The sequence below is a fragment of the Patella vulgata genome, chromosome 2, assembly GCF_932274485.2.
Source record: "Patella vulgata chromosome 2, xgPatVulg1.2, whole genome shotgun sequence".
Taxonomy (NCBI): Eukaryota; Metazoa; Mollusca; class Gastropoda; family Patellidae; genus Patella; species Patella vulgata.
The window spans coordinates 60,510,771-60,534,768 of record NC_065880.2 but is presented as its reverse complement, the minus strand read 5'-3'; the positions used below and the strand labels follow the sequence as shown (position 1 = coordinate 60,534,768).

General features: G+C 35.3%; 1 long non-coding RNA gene across 1 annotated transcript in view; it reads left to right on the top strand.

The window, feature by feature from the left end:
* LOC126811323 (uncharacterized) overlaps positions 1–20,574 on the top strand; it is an 88,581-nt gene extending 68,007 nt beyond the window's left edge. Inside the window, exons 2-3 of the long non-coding RNA XR_007675563.2 lie at positions 20,103–20,184; positions 20,430–20,574. This is a non-coding gene — a long non-coding RNA (uncharacterized LOC126811323). The remainder of the gene's footprint in view (positions 1–20,102; positions 20,185–20,429) is intronic.
* Positions 20,575–23,998: the final 3,424 nt, after the last annotated feature.

The window sequence follows — 23,998 nt, the reverse complement described above, 5'->3', positions numbered from 1 at the left end:
ATCTATTTATTTGGGGATTTCGGCGGGGGACATCAGCCTCACTGTTGGCTTGTTATTATTATTATTACAGCATATTTATAGTGCACCCTTTCATATAACATGTTCAGAGGCACTTTACAAAGTGACAATGTAAATCACACATAAACAACAAGATTATGGGCATGTTAACGATTGTATACAGAGTCAGTTAAAAGCCTGATTAAATAAATGTGTTTTAAGTTGTTTTTTAAAAGAATACAGAGATGTACAACATCTTAAACTAAATGGTAGATTAGTTTGTGGACTTTCTACAGGTCACAATTCTTATCCGATTTTGACGAAACCTGAAATATAGGTTTATCCCCAAAAGATCTCGGCTGCTTTCGATATTGGCATGTATAGGATCGAAACTTCATGGATTATAGCCCCTGATTGTACGAAAAATCACATTTTTAGCTTGTGGACCCTATAGAGGTCACAATTTTTATCTGATTTTTTTTAAACTTGAAATGTAAGTTTATAACCCAAAGATCTCGGTTCCTTTCGATATTCGCACATATCGGACCGTAACTTCCTGAATTATGGCCCCTGATTGTACGAAAAATCGCGTTTTTAGCTTGTGGACCCTATAGAGGTCATAATTTTTATCTGATTTAAAAAAACGTATTAATATATCACCGTTACACCCTAAGGATGGCTGAGTTCGAATTTTGTGAAAATCGGCCCAAAATTGACAGACAAAATGGCCGCCATTCGTTCTCAAATAGCGTAAAAATATGGTATATCAAAGTTGTGGACCCTATAGAGGTCACAATTTTTATCTGATTTTGTTGAAACTTGAAATGTAAGTTTATAACCCAAAGATCTCGGTTCCTTTTGATATTTGCGCATATCGGACTGTAACTTACTGAACTATGGCCCCTGATTTTATGAAAAATCGCGTTTTTAGCTTGTGGACCCTATAGAGGTCATAATTTTTATCCGATTTAAAAAACCGTATTATTATATCACCGTTACACCCTAAGCACGACTGAGTTTGAATTTCGAGAAAATCGGCCCAAAACTGACAGATAAAATGGCCGCCCTTCGTTCTCAAAAGGGTAAAAATATGGTATATCAAAGTTGTGGACCCTATAGAGGTCACAATTTTTATCTGATTTTGTTGAAACTTGAAATGTAAGTTTATAACCCAAAGATCTCGGTTCCTTTTGATATTTGCGCATATCGGACTGTAACTTACTGAACTATGGCCCCTGATTTTATGAAAAATCGCGTTTTTAGCTTGTGGACCCTATAGAGGTCATAATTTTTATCCGATTTAAAAAACCGTATTATTATATCACCGTTACACCCTAAGCACGACTGAGTTTGAATTTCGAGAAAACTCGGCCCAAAACTGACAGATAAAATGGCCGCCCTTCGTTCTCAAAAGGGTAAAAATAGGGTATATCAAAGTTGTGGACCCTATAGAGGTCACAATTTTTATCTGATTTTGTTGAAACTTGAAATGTAAGTTTATAACCCAAAGATCTCGGTTCCTTTTGATATTTGCGCATATCGGACTGTAACTTACTGAACTATGGCCCCTGATTTTATGAAAAATCGCGTTTTTAGCTTGTGGACCCTATAGAGGTCATAATTTTTATCCGATTTAAAAAACTGTATTATTATATCACCGTTACACCCTAAGCACGACTGAGTTTGAATTTCGAGAAAATCGGCCCAAAACTAACAGATAAAATGGCCGCCCTTCGTTCTCAAAAGGGTAAAAATAGGGTATATCAAAGTTGTAGACCCAATAGAAGTCACAATTTTTATCCGATTTTGTTGAAACTTGACATGTAAGTTTATAACACAAAGATCTTGGTTCCTTTCTATATTTGCGCATATTGAATTGTAATTTCCTGAATTATGGCCCTTGATTGTAGGAAAAATCACTTTCTTCTTAGCTTGTTCTCTATCCATCTCTCGAAAATGTGGGCGTATCCTGCCTGGCAGCCGCTGGTTATTCGATTTTGTTGAAACTTGAAATGTAAGTTTGTAACCCAAAGACCTTGGTTCCTTTCGATATTTGGGCATATCGAATTGTAATTTCCTGAATTGTTTTATTTCAAAATGCATATCTATATTTTAAAGATATGTTCCCAGAAAAGTATTTATGGGGTGGTTATTTCAAATAAAAGTATGGCAAGTTTGGTATATATGGAAAGTAGTTCTAAATATCCAATCTTACTAGAAAAATACTGGATTCCCTGAAAACACTCATTGAGTGCATACAGGACAAAAATGTAAAGGGTTCCCTAATCGACAGCCCGGCGATTAAGAATGTCTGCTCTTGAACGCTTAATGTACATGTTGATAAGGGCAGTGGATAATCCGAGAATTTAATTAGGCTTTGATATGTGTAATAAATAGTCAGTGATTAAACACAACATCGTCTTGTGTATGCAATTAATTCTCCTCCGACTTTGCACCTGTTTCTAGGTACCGAGAGCGATAAGTCATGTGACACAAACATGACCTCTTTTGATCAATTTTTTATAGCAAGGGTATTTCCTAACAATTGCAATGTTTTCAGAAGGAATTGAAGCAAAATTATGATCAATTAATTAGTTTGAATATGTTTTGAGTCCAAACATATCAAATCACACACAATCTGATTAAACTACAGATCTATATTGCGTTTCGTTTATTATATGCCCACATAGAAATGTGGTCGTATATTGCCGTTGCCCCCGTCCGTCCGTCTGTCGGTCCGTCGTCCACAATTTCTTGTGAACTCTCTACAGACTACATTTATTATCTGATTGTTTTGAAATTGATATATGTTGTTTGCATTAGTGAAATGAAAAGCCTATTTAATTTTAATAACTTCCGTTAATTTCTTCTGGAGTTATGGCCCTTGTTTCACTTCATTGCACTTTGTGAACGCTTTAACGACTAAAGTTATCAACTGATCTGTATGAAATTTATATGCATCATTTACATTAGTGAAACGAAGAAGACTATTGAATTTCAGCAATTTCCGTTTATTACATCTAGAGTTATGGCCCTTGTTTCACTTTGTTGAATCTTGTGAACGCTCTCTAATGACAACAGTTATCATCCGATCTGTTTGAAATTGATATGCATCATTTAAATTAGTGAAACGAAGAAGTCTATTAAATTTCAGCAATTTCCGTTAATTACGCCGTGAGTTAGAGCTGGACGATATTGGTAAAATCAAATATCACGATATTTCCAAAAAAAACGACGATATATCACTATATCGCGATATATTAGTTTTATTATAAAAAGCTAACGATATATCGCGATATATCACAATATCCCGATATTTTAGTTTTATTATAAAAGATGTGATTATATAAGTGTTAAAAACAGGTCATTCCCTCCCCCATCTCCCCTTAGGGTACATTATCCCTGTTTCAAAAACACAGACCGAGAATTAAGTTCAAGGGTTAGGGTTTTGGCTAGGCAAATGAGGAGGGGGGTGGGGGAGATGTCCTAGAACCGTGTTAGAGTATAGTTTCCTATGGTATTCTCTGGCATATTAGTCCTATTCTGTATAGGTTTGTAAAATTGTATATCAGAATAAAGCAAATATGGTGGGAGGGGTGGGGGGGGGGGTGCATTGTGTTGATTGAGATTAAACCTTTAGCCTTTGAGCATCAATTTTACTTTACTCTAACACCCTTTCAATTTAATATTCAAAATTCAATAAGACAAAGTCACTTATCTTTCATGTAAAAATGTATTTTCATTAAATATATCTTTATAAATTAAAAACAAAACTATCACAAAAACTGTACCATATCTTTGGTATAAATATTAGTTAAGAAGTACCAAGGTTGATAGTATATTTAAAGACAACAATTTTGGATACCTTTCATTTAGTAGTTAAAGCTGAATTTAACTCCAAACATTTTCAATAAATAAAAACTTACAAAACATAAACTGGTTTACTGTGTGAAATATATAACAGACAAGTGGAAACCTTTATGTACTACTCAATTAAATGAATAATTTTACAAACTGTAAACATTAATTATAAATGAATACAATTTTACAAACTTAAAACATTAATTTTAAATGAAATAATCCTATATTTATAAAACCTTTACTGGTTCACAAGAATATCATATCAAAACAAAAATATAATTAACTTAAAAGTTGTTGACTAGTAATAGATGACACTTGACAAGGGTCATTTTTTAACATTTTAAAGTTGCAAATTTCTTGCCAAAAAGACAAGTTGGTTTACTTTGTCTGGATTTAAACAAGTTCTCTTACAAACAATGTTCCCACTAGTGCTAAACAAGCGCTCGGAAGGGCAACTATGCAAAGATATTTGCAGGTATGCAAAGATATTTTTTCGCAAGGCAAGACATTTTAGGAAATTGTAAACAATTTTGTTTCCACCATTCTAATGGATTAGACCCATAGCCAGCTTTTGGTAAAGCTAAATAGCGATTTAACTCGTTTGATATAAGTTCTGACTCTGTGAGTAGAATATCATTGTTTAAATTGTCATCGTGTCTTTTAAATAATGTACCGAGGCACATTTTCTTAGAGGGAGGTAATTCACTCGAGGAAGTGTCACATACATCCAGTTCAATATCAGAGTCGGTATTATCAATTAATTCTCTGCTTATTTTAATTTGAGTAGATTCGTCTTCCGCAGAAGACAAAAACTTATTTTTGAACCGGGGATCCAAAAAAGAAGCTATGTTCAATAAATACCTGGTAGTCGATTTTTCATCTGAATACTTATCGTTAAGATAATTTAATATCTTGGATTTTATTTCAATTGTTAAAGCCACATCATCTGGCTTAGGCGCCAAAATATCATCATTTAATAACTGTAGTACAGGCATCACCATTGATATGTTTACATGATTTTCCCCACTCAGGGCATCCGTGAAATATATGATTGGTTCCACAGCTTTATTTACTGCTTCAAGGACATCCAAATCCAGCCATGAAGGTTGTAGGCTACCGCTCTTTCTGTCTGATAAAAGGACCTGTTTTATTGCATTTCCTTGTTCATGGAATCGTTTAATCATTTTTTGTGTTGAACCCCATCTAGTGTCGCAGGATGTTATTAGGGAATGCGTAGGAAGGTCTAAATCTGTTTGCACTTTTTTCAGTTGACGTTTTTTCTTACAACTGTAGGAAAAGGCACTAATAACACGCTTACAAACTTTTATGGCCCTCTCCACCCTGTCATCTTTTAAGCCACAATTGACGGCTAAATGTAGCCTGTGTCCGAAACATTGTAAGCGATTCCAGTCGTTCAGTTCACAGGCCTTCACAATATTTGAACCATTGTCTGTAGTCAAACAAATTTGCTTATCTTCGTCCAGTTCCCAGGAGTCTAGCGTATCTTTCAGACCAAGAGCAATATTTTATCCTGTATGGTTGACGGGGAAAAAAATAGTTTGGAGGTGTCGGGTAATTAAATTCCAGTCGTATAGCTCATGTAGGGTTCCATTACCTTACTTGACCATAGATCAGTTGTCCTTGCATAAAAACTTGCCATTGAAACTTCTTCTAATATTTGGTCATGCACTGTCTGATAAAGTTTAGGAATGGCACTTGAAAAATACTTTCTTCCTGGCAGATTATATCAACTGTCAAAAGCTTTTAACATTCTATTAAAGCCTTCTTTTTCTACAGTGTAGAAAGGAAGCATATCTTTGGCTAAAAATTGAGTGACAGCATTCGTTAGAGTAACCCATCTTTTTGACGATTTTTCATAGCTCATACTGTTCAGTATGGAACTTTGGTCGGTTTTCTGATTGCTAACAGTATCTGATGCATTTTGCTGTTTTGATGTAGAAGAAATGCCTTGCCCTTGGTTATGTAAGTGTCTTTCGTTGGTTTTAATTCTCTCTTGAAGTTCGGCATATTCAATTGGGTGATGTATTTTTAAATGAACGTACAAGTTGCTGGTGTTGCCGCCTTTTGCAGCTACACGACGCTTACAAAATATACATAAAACTTTTGTTTGCGCCTAGTCGTTCTCATCAAAACCAAAGTAGAGCCATATACTACTAGTGCAATGTTTTTTAGGCTTTACTACTGTCCGATCAGCTTGAGCTTGGCAATGTTCTGCCATCTTAAGCAGCAAAATGTTGAATAACATGTGGGTATGAGTAGACTCAAAGAACCAGACGTAATTTCTCCTATTCGGTACACTACAACGGCACGTAACTCTGAGGTTTGTCTAAATTTCGAATATCTAGACGCAATTTAGTTTTATTTACAAATAACATTTTACTTTTATTTAAATCGACTTAGGTTTAAAAATTGGCAAAACCCCCCCAAAAAAAACCCACCCAAACACACACACAAAATGATAGTTAACTAACAAACGGCATCATACAGTACATTAAATGGTAATAACTGTTTCCCAACAGTGCCTTTGATAAATCGACCGAAGATGGCGAAGAGAAGATATTACGCCATGACTTACTTTGCTGGTTATTCGAGTGTTGCACAGCATTAGCGACGGGTTTGACATTATAATGACAAATTCCAACGGCAAGAAGGGAATGCCTCTATAAATTAAATAATAATTTTTCAATTATGAATTTATTTATCCAAGTTTAATAATCGAGAAAACTACTAGACTAGTCATGTATTTAGTAGGCCTTGTCAATGAACAAGTGACAAGTACGGAGTCATCGATCATCACGTAATGTCGTAAATTGTTCGATGTCAATCCCATCCCAAATGCAGCACATAATATCGTGATTATATCGTGTAAAATACCGGTATTATAGAAAAAGACACAATACGATATATCATTATACCGCGATTTTTTAGGTGGTTTATAAAATATCGGAATTCAAATTTTAAAATCGCGATTTATCGAATTACCAAAAATATCGTCCAGCCCTACCGTGAGTTATGGCCCTTGTTTTACTTTGTTGAACCTTGTGAACGTTCTAACGACAAAAGTTATCATCCGATCTGTATGAAATTTATATGCATTATTTGAATTAGTAAAATGAAAAAAAACTTGTCGAATTTCAACAATTTCTGTAGATTACTTCCAGTACGGACCTTGTTTTAGTTTTTAGAACCTTGTGAACCCTCAAACGACGAAAATTATAATGTCATCTGTGTGAAATTGTCTATTAAATGCCCCTAATTACCTATAAAAGAATAAATATGCGACAAACCTTGTCGATCGCACGGACGATTTAGCTGCTGTGGGCGTATGTTTTGTTGCCTGGCAACCTATCTTTTATACTTTCGATGGCCTACACTACATGAAGATCTAACCGGTTGTTGCGATAGGTCACGTCAGAGGTCATACGAGCGGCAAGTGAGCCTATGACGTCAGACATTTGATTAACCAATCAGCATTAGTGTTACTAGTGGATTACCCACAGTTCCGTGCAAAACACGCCTAAAGCTTGCCGTAAAACTATTCAAAACACGTTAATGATAACAACTCTTCCAGATCCAAGTGTAGTAAAGACAAGTAAACGAAATTTTGAACTGTAAAAAACGAAACGGAATAGGATCTGTGTTTTAATCAGATTGAATCACACAGTTTGTACGCGGGAATGTATCTTTAACACTATTGACCATTATGACGTGGTTTTTTTTGAGTCATTTAAGAGTTAAAGAACATATAACTGGTTAGATGTTAGTTTTTGATATGCCATTTTTTATACGCCCACATTTTTATAGGGATGTATATTGTCGTCTCCCCTGTTCGTCCGGACGTCCGTCCACAATTTGTTTGTGGGCACTCTACAGGTCACAATTCTTATCCGATTTTGACGAAACTTGAAATATAGGTTTATCTCCAAAAGATCTCGATTTTCGATAATTACTGCCAGAGTTATGGCCCTTGAACACTTTGAAAAATTTTGTGGACGCTCTAGAGGCCAAAGTTAATATCTGATTGACTTTGAATTTATGTTTCGTTGCCTGGCAACCTGTCTTGTTGAAACTTGAAATATAAGTTTATAACCCAAAGATCTCGGTTCCTTTCGATATTCGCGCATATCGGATCGTAACTTCCGGAATTATGGCCCCTGATTGTACGCGCCTGTCATAGGCGTATACTTCTTGATCTATCAGATTTGTAAAAATTGATATCTGCTTGCGTAAAGAAGTTCTAAACGGTCAAAATTGTAAATTTTCTCAAATTTACGTTACTTCCGGTGCCGTCAAGAAATTTATCGGTAACAAAGAAGTTGAGCATTTGCACATATTGGGCAATAAATAATTAACCTAGAACCCATATACTGAAATTAAAAAGGCAAAAATTTTAATAAAAAAAATGGTCCGAAGAAAATTGGTTATTTCTCGACAAGGGAAGATGCTACAATTAAGTCATTTTTTAACATCTTTATGATCGTATTGATCATACCTATATGTCCATTGAAATCAAAGATCATAATTTGATACGAATAATGAATACCACTCAATTCAAAAAAATATTTGTTTTGAAGGCTAAAAATACAGTTTTTGCCAAAATGACATTACTTCCGGGGATAATGAAAATGTTAAATTAATTCTGTGAAATCATAAATGGCATAAGGCATCACAAGGTGAAAATTTTATAAAAATCGAATAATAATTGCCACTTTTATAGACCAAAAACCTTGAAAAGTGACTTGTAGAAAATCGTCTATTTCTCTGCAACCATAGAAGTTAGAAACCATTTTGTGGCATCTGTATGATCGTATTGATTCATTCTATTTATTGATTGAAATGAAATATACTTCATGACTCATTTGAATAAAATATTGGTTTTGAAGGCTACAAATTCAGTTTTTGCCCAAATGACGTCACTTCCGGTGTACATGTTAAAATGGTTTGACCTAGTCCAAATTTAAAATTTGATGCCTAATATCTTCCATGATTCATAGACAATAAAAAATCAAAAGTAGCATAGCTATGTCCCCTGTTTACAGCTATGTAAAAATGCATCATATGTTAAAATCCAATGATTATTGTTAATATTACGGCAATATTTTTAAAAAACGACAACTTCAGTGAATTCAGACATTTCGATTTGTCACAGAATGTTAGAAATAGATTTAATCTCTAAGCCATGTCAACTTTCTGGTTAGTTTCTGAGATATGCTCAAGTGGAAAATAAAATGGGTTTCGCCGGTGCCACATTACTCTTTAACTTACGTCACTTCCGGTACCAATGAAACCATTCAACAAGTTTCCACATAAGCATACAACGAAAAACAAATCTTGAACAACTAATTTATTAATACAAATCTCCAAATACAAATCTTGCAAAACATTTTTCCAAAAACATTTCTGCACTAACATTTCTCCAAAAACATTTCTCGAAATTCATCGAACCGGAACATTATGACATGAGCGGAAGTCAACCTGGCATACAATAAGTCACCATACAACAAAGGAGAATCGAGCGACTTCAGTGTAATTGCGTACGTGTTATGTCTCTCTCTATATATAGATTGGTTAATCAGATCTAGCATTAAATAAAATAAATTGAAAGTAATCTATTTTCAGAAATTAGGTTTTGTCTGATAGCGACATATTTCTTTGGACAAACGAAAGAGGGCTTGATCTCTTCTAAATCATGTAATCATGAATGTGCCAGTAAAATAACTAATACTCGTATATTCAAAGAGCGATAGGCAAATACCTTCCGGTGAAGCATTATTCAATAACTGGAAGTTTGTATTAAGACGCGTATTTTGACTTATAAATACCCCCCTCCCCCCACCTCAGGTGATCAAAATTATATCTGCTTTAATAAGGTACCTACAAATGAATATGTCAGAAAATATTTTACAATTTTGAAAATGTATTCGGACCTTTTTAATTGGATGCATCCAGATATCTTGTATTTTGTGTTATGACCCGTATTTTGACGTTAAATACCCCCCCCCCCTCCACACCCTTCCCTCATTTGATACCTGCTAGTGCCATTTCAAAGTTGCTCTTTTTTCAAGGTATGTAAATTCAAATGTGCAAGAAAATAATTTACATTTTGTAGCAAACAATAAACATACTTTCCAGCTGTATATAAACATATATCGAGATCGTTTTTTTAGTGACTTAAATATCCCTCCCCTCACTTAATAAATGAATGAAATGGGGTTTAACGTCATATGTGTTATCGTTTATTGCATGAGCGGAGAGTATTTATTTCTTTATCCCTCTTTCAATATATTACTTATTCCCTGGCACATTCATGATTACATGATTTAGAAGAGATAAAACGCCCTTTCGTTTGAGCAAATAAATTTGTCACTATCAGACAAAACCTAATTTCTGAAAATCGAATAATAAATATAACTCACTTCCAAAAAAAATTTGTTTTGGAAGCTAAAAATACAGTTTTTGCCAAAATGACATTACTTCCGGGGATAATGAAAATGTTAAATTAATTCTATGAAATCATAAATGGCATAAGGCATCACACGGTGAAAATTTTATAAAAATCGAATAATATTTGCCACTTTTATAGACCAAAAACCTTGAAAAGTGACTTGTAGAAAATCATCTATTTCTCTGCAACCGTATAAGTTAGAAACCATTTTGTGGCATCTGTATGATCGTATTGGTTCATTCTATTTGTTGATTGAAATGAAATATACTTTTCAACAAATAACTTATACGACTCATTTGAATAAAATATTGGTTTTGAAGGCTACAAATTCAGTTTTTGCCCAAATGACGTCACTTCCGGTGACATTGTACATGTTAAAATGGTTTGACCTAGTCCAAATTTAAAATTTGGTGCCTAATATCTTCCATGATTCATAGACAATAAAAAATCAAAAGTAGCATAGCTATGTCCCCTGTTTACGGCTATGTAAAAATGCATCATATGTTAAAATCCAATGATTATTGTTAATATTACGGCAATATTTTTAAAAAACGACAACTTTGGTGAATTCGGACATTTCGCGTTGTCGCAGAATGTTAGAAATAGATTTAATCTCTAAGCCATGTCAACTTTCCGGTTAGTTTCTGAGATATGCTCAAGTGGAAAATAAAACGGCCAACGTGTTTGACGATTGTTTTTACCAAAAAAAAACAATCATCACTAGAACTGCGAAGCAGTAATGACGGGTTTCGCCGGTGCCACATTACCCTTGAACTTATGTCACTTCTGATACCAATGAAACAATTCAACAGGTTTCCACATAAGCATTGCACACATCAAATAAAATGGACGCAGAATCAACTAAATCCAGCCATATCAATTCCATTTAGATCTGTTACCATGTATGGAAGACCAAACAGCTCTTTATTCAGTGTTCTTAATTCTTATTTCTTAATTCGGTGTCCTTAATTCCTTTTTCTTCATTTGTTGTCTTATTTCGACATTTGTACACTAAAATTAACATCAGACAGTTTTCATATCAGATTTGTAAAATGTATTTTTGTTTAATTTAGTTTTATTTTAATATAAAGATAAAACGAATAATAAATATAACTCACTTCAAAAATTTTGTTGTTTTGGAAGCTAAAAATACAGTTTTTGCCAAAATGACATTACTTTCGGGGATAATGAAAATGTTAAATTAGTTCTATGAAATCATAAATGGCATAAGGCATCACACGGTGAAAATTTTATAAAAATCAAATAATAATTGCCACTTTTATGGACCCAAAACCTTGAAAAGTGACTTGTAGAAAATCGTCTATTTCTCTGTAACCGTACAAGTAAGCAATCATTTTGTGGCATCTGTATGATCATATTGGTTCAATCTGTTTGTTGATTGGAATCAAACATCATAATTTTAAAAACATTACAAATCAGACTCATATTTGAATAAAATATCTGGTTAGAAGGCTAAAAATACAGTTTTTGTCCAAATTACGTCGTTTCCGGTGACATTTGACATGTTAAAATGGTTTGACCTAGTCCAAATTGGCATTAGGCATCAAATGGTAAAACAAAATTGAATACCGAATGATAATTGACTCTTTCACGGGCTAAATAACGTGAAAAGTGACGCATGCAAAATTGCCTATTTCTCAGCAACTGCGCATATTACAAATTAAATTTCCCATACAATTTCTTCCTATGGATTAATGCTACAGGTTCATGAAAGTTGTCAAGAAATATTTTAAGATATGAAAATCCTGAATGCATTGTAAATAGCTCATTTTCAAATCAAAATGGTGCAAATGCAAAACCAAAATAAAAAAAGAACTAAGCAAGACATATTTTGCGGCTTTAGTAGGAGCATTCATCTTGATCTATTAGATTTGTAAACATTAATATTTGCTTTTTATACGCCCACATGGAAATGTGATCATATATTGTTGTCGCCCCCTCCGTCCGTCCGTCTGTCCCGCGTCCACAATTGCTTTTGGACGCTCTATAGGCTAAAGTTAATATCCGATTGACTTTAAATTTATACACAGTGTTTAAGGTCATGAGACAAAGAAGCATAATGATTTTCAGCTATTTCCGATAATTACTGCCAGAGTTATGGCCCTTGATCACTTCAAAAAATCTTGTGGATGCTCTACAGGCTAAAGTTAATATCCGATGGACTTTAAATTTATACACAGTGTTTAAGGTCATGAGACGAAGAAGCCTATTGATTTTCAGCGATTTCCGATAATTACTGCCAGAGTTATGGCCCTTGATCACTTCAAAATATCTTGGGGACGCTCTAGAGGTCAAAGTTAATATCCGATTGACTTTAAATTTATACACAGTCTTTAAGCTCATTGGACTGAAGAAAGCCTATTGATTTTCAACTATTTTCGATAATTACTCCCTTTTTATGGCCCTTGATCACTTCAAAAAATCTTGCGGACGCTCTAGAAGCTAAAGTTAATATCCGATTGACTTTAAATTTATACAGTGTTTAAGGTCATGAGACAAAGAAGCCTATTGATTTTCAATGATTTTCGATAATTACTGCCAGAGTTATGGCCCTTGATCTCTCTGAAAAATCTTGTGGACGCCCTAGAGGCTAAAGTTAATATCCGATTGACTTTAAATTTATACACAGTGTTTAAGGTCATGAGACGAATAAGCCTATTGATTTTCAATGATTTTCGATAATTACTGCCAGAGTTATGGCCCTTGATCACTTCAAAAAATCTTGTGGACGCTCTAGAGGCTAGTTAATATCCAATTGACTTTAAATTTATACACAGTGTCTAAGGTCATGAGATGAAGAAGTCTATTGATTTTCAGCGATTTCAGATAATTACTGCCAGAGTTATGGCCCTTGATCACTTTGAAAAACCTTGTGGACGCTCTAGAGGCCAAAGTTAAAGGAGTACTCCACTTTACAAACTTTTCGTGATTTATGATAATTTTCAAATAAAAGAGTCAATTTAAGTTTAAAAAATTGAATTTTTTTTTTTATGATGTAAAACAGTATAAAAAACATAAAAAATAAACGAGTTATCTTTCCCTAGTTAGCTCTTTCCCATGGCGTTATGATTGCTATGCTGTGACGTCACAGTTGAACAACAGCCTTTGTTTACATGTGCTTGTAGTACAGAAGTTTTTAGCACCTGATCGGCGAATTTTACAAAAAAATGGTTCTTTGTGCTGCTGTTGGTTGTAATAATGATTCAAGAAGAACGGCTGGCATTAGCTATTATAAAATCCAGTCTCGAGCAGTTGATATACAGAAGAAATGGATGATTAATCTAAGACGAAAAAACTACGTAGTCACGGCACACTCTTGTATTTGTTCCGATCATTTTGAAGAGGGCTGTTTCTTTCGAGATTTGCAGGCAGAACTTTTAAAAATTACGAGGCCTCGTAAGATTAAAGATGACGCCTTACCAACAGTTTTCAATCATGGCATGAAGAGTTTACCAACAAAACGGAGACTACACACGGAACAACGTCTGAATGCAAAACAAAGAAAATCGGTAAGCGAAATTATGATGCAGATATTTTGTTTACTGACGCCAAAATCATCTAGGTCTAACAAAGGGGATCTATGGAAAGTTGCATGTGTTTTTGAATCCACGAATGTGCGTGGCAAGGAGTAGGTTCGCATGTCCAATTCGTTGGTTTTCTCGGGGTCCCCCGGTTTCCTGTCATCACTTAAGACCCCTACGAGAAAGTGAATTATTGAAATAAAATTGAACCATGTGTTAGCCCCAAAATGACATAGTTTGTGTCGAGTGGAAGTTACATGTAAATCCCATTTCTCTTGTTTTAAAATCGCTAGATATATGTTTATTATTGTTTTACAGGAAATCCATAACATAATATTAAGTGATGTGTCCAACATCAGTACCAGTACTGGTAATCTAATACAAGACAATCCTGAATCAGATATTTCAACTTTCGAAGCAGAACATACATATGAAAGAACGGAAGAAAGGGGCTGTCAAACTGATTACATTTTATTTCCGGATGTTTTTCCAGCTAATACCTTCAAAGGAACTGTTTCAAGGGGTACGCAAACATTTCCGAAATATTGTAATTCTTCAACCCAATACAGAGATGAAGATTTTCTTGATGTGCAAAGTTTATTAGAATGTCATTCATACTGTTCTACTTCAATATCAACCCACTCTCTTGATAATTCACATAATCCACAAACCAGTACACCAAAAAAGAAAGTACCTATAGAATTTCTTTCTGATTCATCATCATCATCATCTGATGCACGTGACACGGATTACCAACCTAGTCAGGGTGTTGGAGATAGTTCATTTTGTTCAAGTAATGGTAGTTTTTCCAGTGACGATGCAAACCCTAACATCTGTTTAAGTAAATTAAATACAGTAGAACCACATGTAGATAGAAAATATATTGTTTTTGAAAGTTCTTTATGTGAGCTTTTTAAATTTTGCCAAATTTGTGGTAGTAACATTATTAATACAACAAAAAGTATTAGCGGTTCATTATTAAAGGTAAAAAGTGTTTGTGTTTTTGGACATAGTTGTACTTGGAACTCACAACCATACATCCGGAAAATGCCTGCTGGAAATTTACTGATTGCTGCAGCTTTACTCTATGCTGGGTGCTCTTATGCTAAAATGGAAGAGTTTGCCGATTTATTAAATCTAGAATTTTTTGGACATTCGACGTATTATAAAATACAAACAGATTTATTTACTATAATTAACGAGGCTTGGACAAAAGAAAGATTATCTGTTGAGAATGAATTAGTTGGCAGAGTACTGTGTGTATCTGGGGATGGAAGATGTGACAGTCCAGGATTCAGTGCAAAATATTGCACTTATTCCCTGCTTGATAGTGGTAGTGGAAAGTTAATTAACTTCAGTGTTGTACATGTTGGGCAAGTTGAACTGAAATCCACAAACATGGAGAAAGAAGGTCTAAGGCAATGTTTGACAACACTGGACGAACGCTTGAATATTAATGTATTGGCAACAGACAGGCACATACAGGTCGGATGCATGTTACGAAAGGATTATCCGAATATTATCCATCAGTATGATGTCTGGCATGTATCAAAATCATTAATAAAAAAATTATCTGAGAAAGCCAAGTCCAAACAAAATGAGCCCTTAAAACCGTGGATTCAGTCGATCCGAAATCGTTTTTGGTGGTGTGTCACAACATGTGACGGTAATATCATTCTTTTGAAAGAAAAATGGATTTCTGTTCTAAAACACTGTTCTAACATCCATGAGTGGACATCAAATGAACAGTTTCATCAGTGTGAACACCCAAAACTTTCAAAACATGAAGAAGCCCAAAAAATGTGGTTAAAACGTGGGTCTGCAGCATTCCAAGTATTACAAGACATTGTTTTGGATAAATCATTTTTGAAAGTTTTAGAAAAACTTACATTAGCATGTCACACTGGAGACCTTGAAGTTTATCATTCGATGATGCTAAAATAATGTCCAAAACGACAGCACTTTTCATTTGAAGGTATGGTTGCTCGGACCCAGCTTGCTGCTCTTGACCATAACAATGGGGTTGGCAGGGATCAAGCAATAGCATCCAGCGGACCCAATGAAGGCACTTACAAATACAATCAAGTGTTCCCAAAACGAATGTCTGTCTGGGTGGCAAAGCCTATCTTTGAAAAAAAGACCTATGATTTTAAGAGAGATTTGATGGCTAGAACTGTTGAGGTGAGAACTGCTGGAATTGTATTACCAATATTTAATTTACCAGTTGTGCCAGAAAACATTGCTTCTGTGCCTAAGCCGCCTAAGGATGAAACTGTGAGGAAACACAGATCGCGCATGTCTAAATCCATTTTAGAAGAGTCACCAGCCGTATCAGAATTATTTTGTGAATAGTTCACAAAATACTGACATTCTTGTTTATATAAAAGATAAAGTTTGTTTGTTGATTATTTGTGGTTGAACATATAAGTTTATTATAAGTAATTTAATGATTCTATTTAATTTGTATTATGAAATCATAAGGTCTGTTATTAAGTCAAATGGTGTGCTTTGGATTCTCCACTTGTAAGTGACATAAATGTGACATTTTTTTATTAAGATGCATTATGTAAGATTTAGATAAAGAGTTGGCCATTCTCGGCTAATGGTTTAAAAATGAATATATTGAAAATTTGTCTAATTACTGCATTCTGGGCGCTGTTATGACAAGAAATAGTGTAGTCTTGATTGCCAAGCACTATATTCACAAGATAAAAAAAACAAGTCTCGGTTATCTTCAATAAAGGCAGCTATCTAAAAACTTTATTTTTAAATGGTAGTAACATAGTGAATTTTAGAAATTTATTCTGCCCAATTAAAACCAGTATAATGACCAGTTGAAGATGGGAATATTGTCCTTATTTTAGCAACAACACAGGATGGTATTACTTTTCTGATGTGTCTTCCCAATCTTTGATGTATCCAATATATGAACTGTCTGTAGGCTTGGTGTCATAAAACGCTGAAAGAAAAACAAAAAAAATAGGGGTTGTTACATTTTAACTAGGGTAATAATACTATTTGAAAAGGAAAGATGTCTTTGTTATCTGCTCTGCATTGTGTAATCAGATCTATAATATGCACTTATGTCATAGTTATGTACATACATATATACTATTCAAAAAAAGTAGGGGATATTTGATTTTGGGGGCATAATACTAAAATATGCAAATGACTACGAAAAAAGTCACTATAGAACCTAACAGAAGAAACATTTCCAGTTACATGTGACGCCCAAACGCACCAATAGCTACCGCATGGAATGCAGGTGATGCTTGGGATCATCATGGGGGTCCAACCCAAGATTTGCATGACTCTGACTTTGAATGTTACAGTCATTGCGGCATTGAATTCCAGGGTGGAAACATCAGTTTAATTGTTTTAGTGACCAGAAAACAAATTTTGATATGCGTCGGCTTACCCAAAATGAAAGGTTACGTGCCCTTGGCATGCTACAGATCGGCACAACACAGGCGGTTGTGGCGCGGACGATGAATGTTTCTCAGTCTGTCATAAGCAGGCTATGGTCCAGATACCGTGATACACAATCTGTACAGGACAGACCACGCTCAGGTCGACCAAGGGCGACAACTCAAGCCCAGGATCGATTTATCCGTACCTTGGCCTTGAGAAATCGTGTCATCACAGCAAATCAGATCAGCGCTCGTCTTCAAACAGACACTGGTGTGAGAGTGAGTGGCCAGACGATTCGGAATCGACTGCATAGGGGTCACCTTCGCGCCCGACGTTCTTGAGTGATCCCTTGTTTGAGAGATCATCACATTCAGGCAAGACGTCGTTGGTGTAGGGATCGTCAACACTGGGATAATCGACGCTGGAGCAATGTGATGTTTTCAGATGAGTCAAGGTTCACTGTTGATTTTTTGGACAGACGTCGGAGGGTGTGGCGTAGTCGAAACGAGCACTTCCAAGACGTTAACGTCATCAGACATGATCGATTTGGGGGTGGTTCTGTTATGGTGTGGGGAGGCATCACTGTTGCTGGAAGAACGGCTTTACATGTTGTTGCAGTGCGTGTTACAGGCCAGTACTACCGGGACAACATCTTGGCAGTCCATGTTGTGCCGTTCGCACGACGTCATGGCCGCCGTTTCATCTTCCAGGATGACAACGCAAGATGTCACAGGGCCAGGATCGTTACAGGTTACCTCCAACAACAGAACATCACCACATTACCTTGGCCAGCACTGAGTCCCGACCTCTCCCCCATCGAGCATGTCTGGGACATGCTTGGACAGAGGTTACGTCAACGTCAACAACGTCCTGCCAATGTCCAAGAACTTGCTGCTGCGTTGCAACAGGAATGGGACAATCTGGACCAAAATGACCTTAGACGTCTCATTAGGAGTATGCCACGTCGGATCAATGCTTGTTTGGCAAACAGAGGAGGATTTACCCGTTACTGACTTGGTTGTGATGCTGTGGTAACTTTGCTGTTTGACCCCGGGTATCATTTTACCCTTATAATGGTCAGTCTGTGCCTTACTTAGTCTAACGATCATTTGGAATAAATCGATGAATGTGAACTTCATTTCATTTTGTCATTTGTTTCTTCGTCAGTTTCATTAGGTGACTTTAATAACACTTAAAAATCAAATATCCCCTACTTTTTTTGAATAGTATATGTATGAATAAGTTTTATGAATAAGTTTGAATTGAAGATACAACTTTAATACATTTTTAGTATTCTGTATACTTGTATTGTAATGTAAATTGTTTTTTTTTTTCACACCTCATTTGGTGTCACTTGTGTCAAATGAGGTCTATCAACACATTTTGTTTGTATTTTATTAGTATTGTTCTGATAATCTCGTTTGTATGCAATAACGTACCTTTATGAGAGTTTGTTGTAGATGAATCATATTTATTTACAAAAGAAAAACAACCAACCACTGGTTTCCAAGCTGATCTACTTCCAATTTGTTTATTTATAACGTGTTCTTTGATTGGCTAAAGAGTGTTTCCCGTACATATTGTCCAATGAAATGATAGAACAGCAGCCAAAGTATCTATTTATAGTAATGTGAGATAATGTCGCCGAACTGTAACTCGGTAACTATAAACTGAAAGTTAAAACTTACTCATTTGGAATCGGCTGGGCTTTGTTTCCTCGCACATCAGCCCTAGCAATAGCCGAAACTTGAAGGACTTCGGCATTTAAGCAAACTGTACGAAAATCCTCATTTTCTATTACACACAAGGTTGTATGGGCGAGTCGGTGAGAAATAGCGTTGGTTTCCTTGCAGCACACACATTCGTCTGACAATGGCATCGAAGAACAATTAGTGCACAGACACCAGTCTGTATTTCCTACTCGAGTATTATTATCAATAACTTCGTCCTCCGATGTATCGGTATCCGAATCCGTTCGCATTTCACCCGGAGAATATTCTGGCTCAAATTGGTAAGGTGCTATCATAGCGGAGTTCCGAGCAGCCATTACAAACAATGCTGGATACGGCTTTACTTTGTTCGCGAGTGACGTCATAATTCCATCGCGTGATATTCCTGGTTTTCAAAAGAAGAGTTCTATTTGGCAATATGGCGGCGCCCATGGCTCTTACAAATTGTTTTATAATGCCAATTAAAAAAAAAATAAAAACAGTTTCTTGACGGGAATTGCGGGGCTTATTTGTATGAATCAAATACTTGCTTTAATAAATATTTCCATGAATAATGGAGTACTCCTTTAATATCCGATTGACTTTAAATTTATACACAGTGTTTAAGGTCATGAGACAAAAAACCCTATTGACTTTGAATTTATACACAGTGTTTAAGGTCATGAAACGAAGAAGCCTATTGATTTTCAGTGATTTCCTATAATTACTGCCAGAGTTATGGCCCTTGATCACTTTGAAAAATCTTGTGACGCTCTAGAGGCCAAAGTTATCATCCGATTGATACACAGAGTTTAAGGTCTTGAGACAAACAAGTATATTGATTTTCAATGAATCTTTTTGACTTGAACAGCTAAAGCCATGATGTTAAAAATTTCGTATACTAAACGTTAGCATGGGGCAGAACTTTATAAAAAACAAATAAATTCTAATGGTTTTCTGATAATTAATGAGTTGTTAATCAGATTTTAATCTATTATAAATGTTTCATTACCGAAAAAAGTAAAAATATGCGACAACTCTTGTTGCCTGCCAGGACGATATAGCTGCTGTGGGCGTATGTTTCATTGCCTGGCAACCTATCTTTGTTTTTTGCAGGGAAAATATATTCGATATGACTGCATGTTTAATTGCCTGTGGTGTTGATCTGCAAAGTAGCATTTTATTTCAACAATCATCTGTAAGTTAATTCAATGTAACAATATCAGTTTTATTTGTTGTTGTATAATTGAACTTTTCAAAAAAATGTTCATATACCAATTATTGTTCAATATCAATAGTAGATGAATCCAAATAGTGTTACTGAATATATTCTATTCATGTACCTCAATTTGTTTTATGGAGTATTTTTGCATTGTAATATATTAAATTTTATCTTGGATGTTGTTGATTTAATGTTGAAACAAAATTATTACATTCTTTTAGTGGGAGAGAAGATGAAGCCCAAATATCATCAGTTAGTAATGTGCCGATAACAGATGTTGTCAGCAAAACTTTTTGGCCGATACAATAATGATATAGATAAATAAACTGTAAACTATCCCACTTTATTTTCTCTAATCGAAGCTAATACACACCAATTTAATTTTTCTCCAATTAACAAAAAGCTTCTAAAATGGAACTTGCACATGAGTTCTCATTGCTTTCTACATCGCTAACAGAATTGTTCTTTTTGGCGAGTCACGTGGGAAAATAATAACATGGAGACCATATACCTACCTGTATTCCATATAGGTATCGATCCTACGCCTATGTAATTTAAAATACTGTTTTATAAAGAAGACAAACAATGTTTCGACATCACGAACTATGCTTTCATTTTCTGACGTATAAACAAACAATATTTCGACATCACTAACTATTCTTTCATTTACGGACGTATAAATGAAGAAATGTAATTTTGGAGGAATATTACTGACATGGATTTGAAGCGGGTATGGATCAGTCGCTTTCATTCTATTGTGTTACAAAAACACATAATTTTTTAGGAATATTATTGACATAAATTTGAATACCGTACAGGAATTAGATATGAATATATCGCGAGGTGTACATATTTTTGTATTCAGAACACATGCTAACGATTTCTTTCAGTGGACAATTTTATCACGTATGGTCCTGATTTACAGTGTGTTGCATCACGCGCATGTCTACATTATTGTCATTAGTTACACGTCTGCTTTGAACATCCAGATGCAATAAAGCCGCCATCATCTTTATTATGTGGTATTTAGGGCTAGATATACCACATTTGGCGACGAAGGTGCCAATATTTTTGACAGTGGTTGGTCCACAGACATATGGTTTGTTGAAAAATTTATTATTCCCGGTTCTGCCCAGTACACATACTTACGATGTTTTGATTGATACGTTGAAGAGACAAAATGAAATGAAATGGGGTGTAACGTCCTACTGTTCTGCTCCTAACCTGGGCTAATGAAGACGGGCATTCGCCATACAGTGTGCTATGAGGGAAGATTTGCCCGGGCAGCGGCACTATCGCCTACTCTTATATCGAATTCCAACTGCCAAGGGATCTTTTACGTGCATTCCAATGTATACACAGGACCTCGGTTTTTCGTCTCATCCGAAAGACTAGACAGCTGTCCTTCTCAGGCCCTCTGTCCTGCATCACTGACGAGGGGGAACCACGCCGAAAAAATCGGCATGAACTTTCTCGGCCAATGCAGGGATCGAACACCCGACCTCCAGGCTTGCGAGCCAGCGCCTTACCCACTTAGCCACGTGGTCCCCGTTGAAGAGACACTTCATACCAACACCGTTCGTTATTGCAGAACAATATAAATTTCATCGTCGAGACCAAAATGATGGCGAATCAGTAGCTGACTATATGGTAGCTTTGAGAAAATTGTCAACTCATTGTGATTTTGGAGATTTTTTAAATCAGCTGTTCGAATATTTAGGTCAAATTTGTAAATTTTGAAAATTAAGGAAATAAATTGTCTTGTAAACAACTTTGTCGTACTTACTTTGATAGTAGGTATAGTATCCATGTCTGTTCTTTGTTCCAACAACTCCTGCTGCTGCTTTAATATCCTCTCTCATTGTGAAATAAGCCTCCTTTGGAATTAAAATTCTCTTGCAAACTTCATATTTCTTGTAAAGCTCTGCTTTAAACTGATTTTCGTAAGATTCTGCCATGATATCAAGTAAATTGTTTCAATGGAATTTAGTAATTGAACTGGAATATACTGGTCACAATTCTATGGAATACAGTTACTACTTACACTGAGAACTACTAAGTGGCCAATCTGTGCACAGCCCTTATAGAAAATTATGTCTTGGGCGTTATCTCTACGTCTATCGAAAGAAAATTAATTTTCCGACTATTACTCGGTATTACCGCGTTTAAACTGTAAATAAGGTGTGTTAATTAACGAGGGTGAAAAACTGTCCGAGAGGTGAGTTAATTAACGCTAGGGGTGAAAAACTGTGCGACGGTGCGTTTTCAGTAGAGGTGTGTTAATTAACCGACCGGTAAAAAATGAATGTCAATGTTGTGTATTGTTTAATTGGCGTGTTTTCTTGCTAGTTGTGATAACTGCACCAAAAGGAGTACAATCAAGGATCAACAGGCTTTATCTGACACATACGTGTTAAATCAAAATTTGGGAAGTAAAACTGTTTTACCATGCGATTTATCATTCAACCGTGTGTTTTACGTAGGTCTTTGTATAATTAAAGACAGGTCTTTAGATAGGCATGTGTGCTCGCTATGATCTACGTTTAACCCTTTTGTATTGCGTATTATAAGTTGCATTTAATGAAATAAAAATATGGACCTTAATCTATCGTATACGGATAGGCGAATATAATGTTGTCATTTATAAATACCGACAAGTCAGCGCCCAATTTGAATATCCACGGGAATATAAAGAGTAAATCCAGCAACAACAACCGAACTATCGAACTATATTTCTACTTTATTATTAAAAGACGCGCACTCACCGTTTGACATTTATTAAATTTATAAAAACGTGCCATGATGCGTAAATTGTGCATCTTACCTTCAATAGCAATATCCATAAAACAGAAATCTCCATATTGATAAATAATACGGCACAACCAACCGAACAGTGGTAATTTCCACACAAATGATATATTTAAACTAAAATTACTTTAGCTTTTCACTAAATTTATATCGCATACAATCCAATGATCCTCATTCCAGAACTTGTAATTTATTATAGCCGCTTTTATGCAATTACAGAATTGTCCCGTGATCTAACATATCAAAGAAGCACATACGCCCGATATGACACGTAATCATTTTTCCAGACCTTGTAGATTCGCTTCCTTGTTGTGTTTTCTTCGTGATCCTAATATATAAAACTACAGGTTAAATGGTTTCTTCAACTTTATTATTAAGCTGGATTGGCTTCAAAGGTCCCTCGTTCTCAATAAATTTTAGCTGCTTGGAATACCTGGGTGAGCTCTGATCAGTCTCACTCAACAATCTCTTTTATAACCCCATAATTTCTGCACGTCCTAGACTGACCTTGACTTTAATTTCCACCCCAAATATGGAATAAACCTCCCCATTTCCCAAGACTAGGGGGGGGGGGGGGCATTACCCTATTTGGTCTACCAACCATATGTCATAAACAGATAGAATTTGATGGATATTTTGACAATGGTTAGGATTTTACCAAAATATTACTTTTTTTTTTACATATAAACATGTTCGCTTTTATTAGTACGTGGGATTTGACTCTATAGAAAGAGTTAACCAACAATTTTTCAAAGACCCAATATTGTCTTAAGGACCAAAGTCTTACAACTTGTCTTCTTTTCTTTCGACTATACCTGGCGTTTATACTGCGTACCATATAGTCACGCTACTTATAGATAAAGTTTCATTTAATAAAATAAAAATATTGACCATAATCTATCGCACGAAATGCAATGTCGTCATTTATAAATATCGAACAGGTGAGCCCAATTTGAATATCCCCGGGTATATATAGTGAATA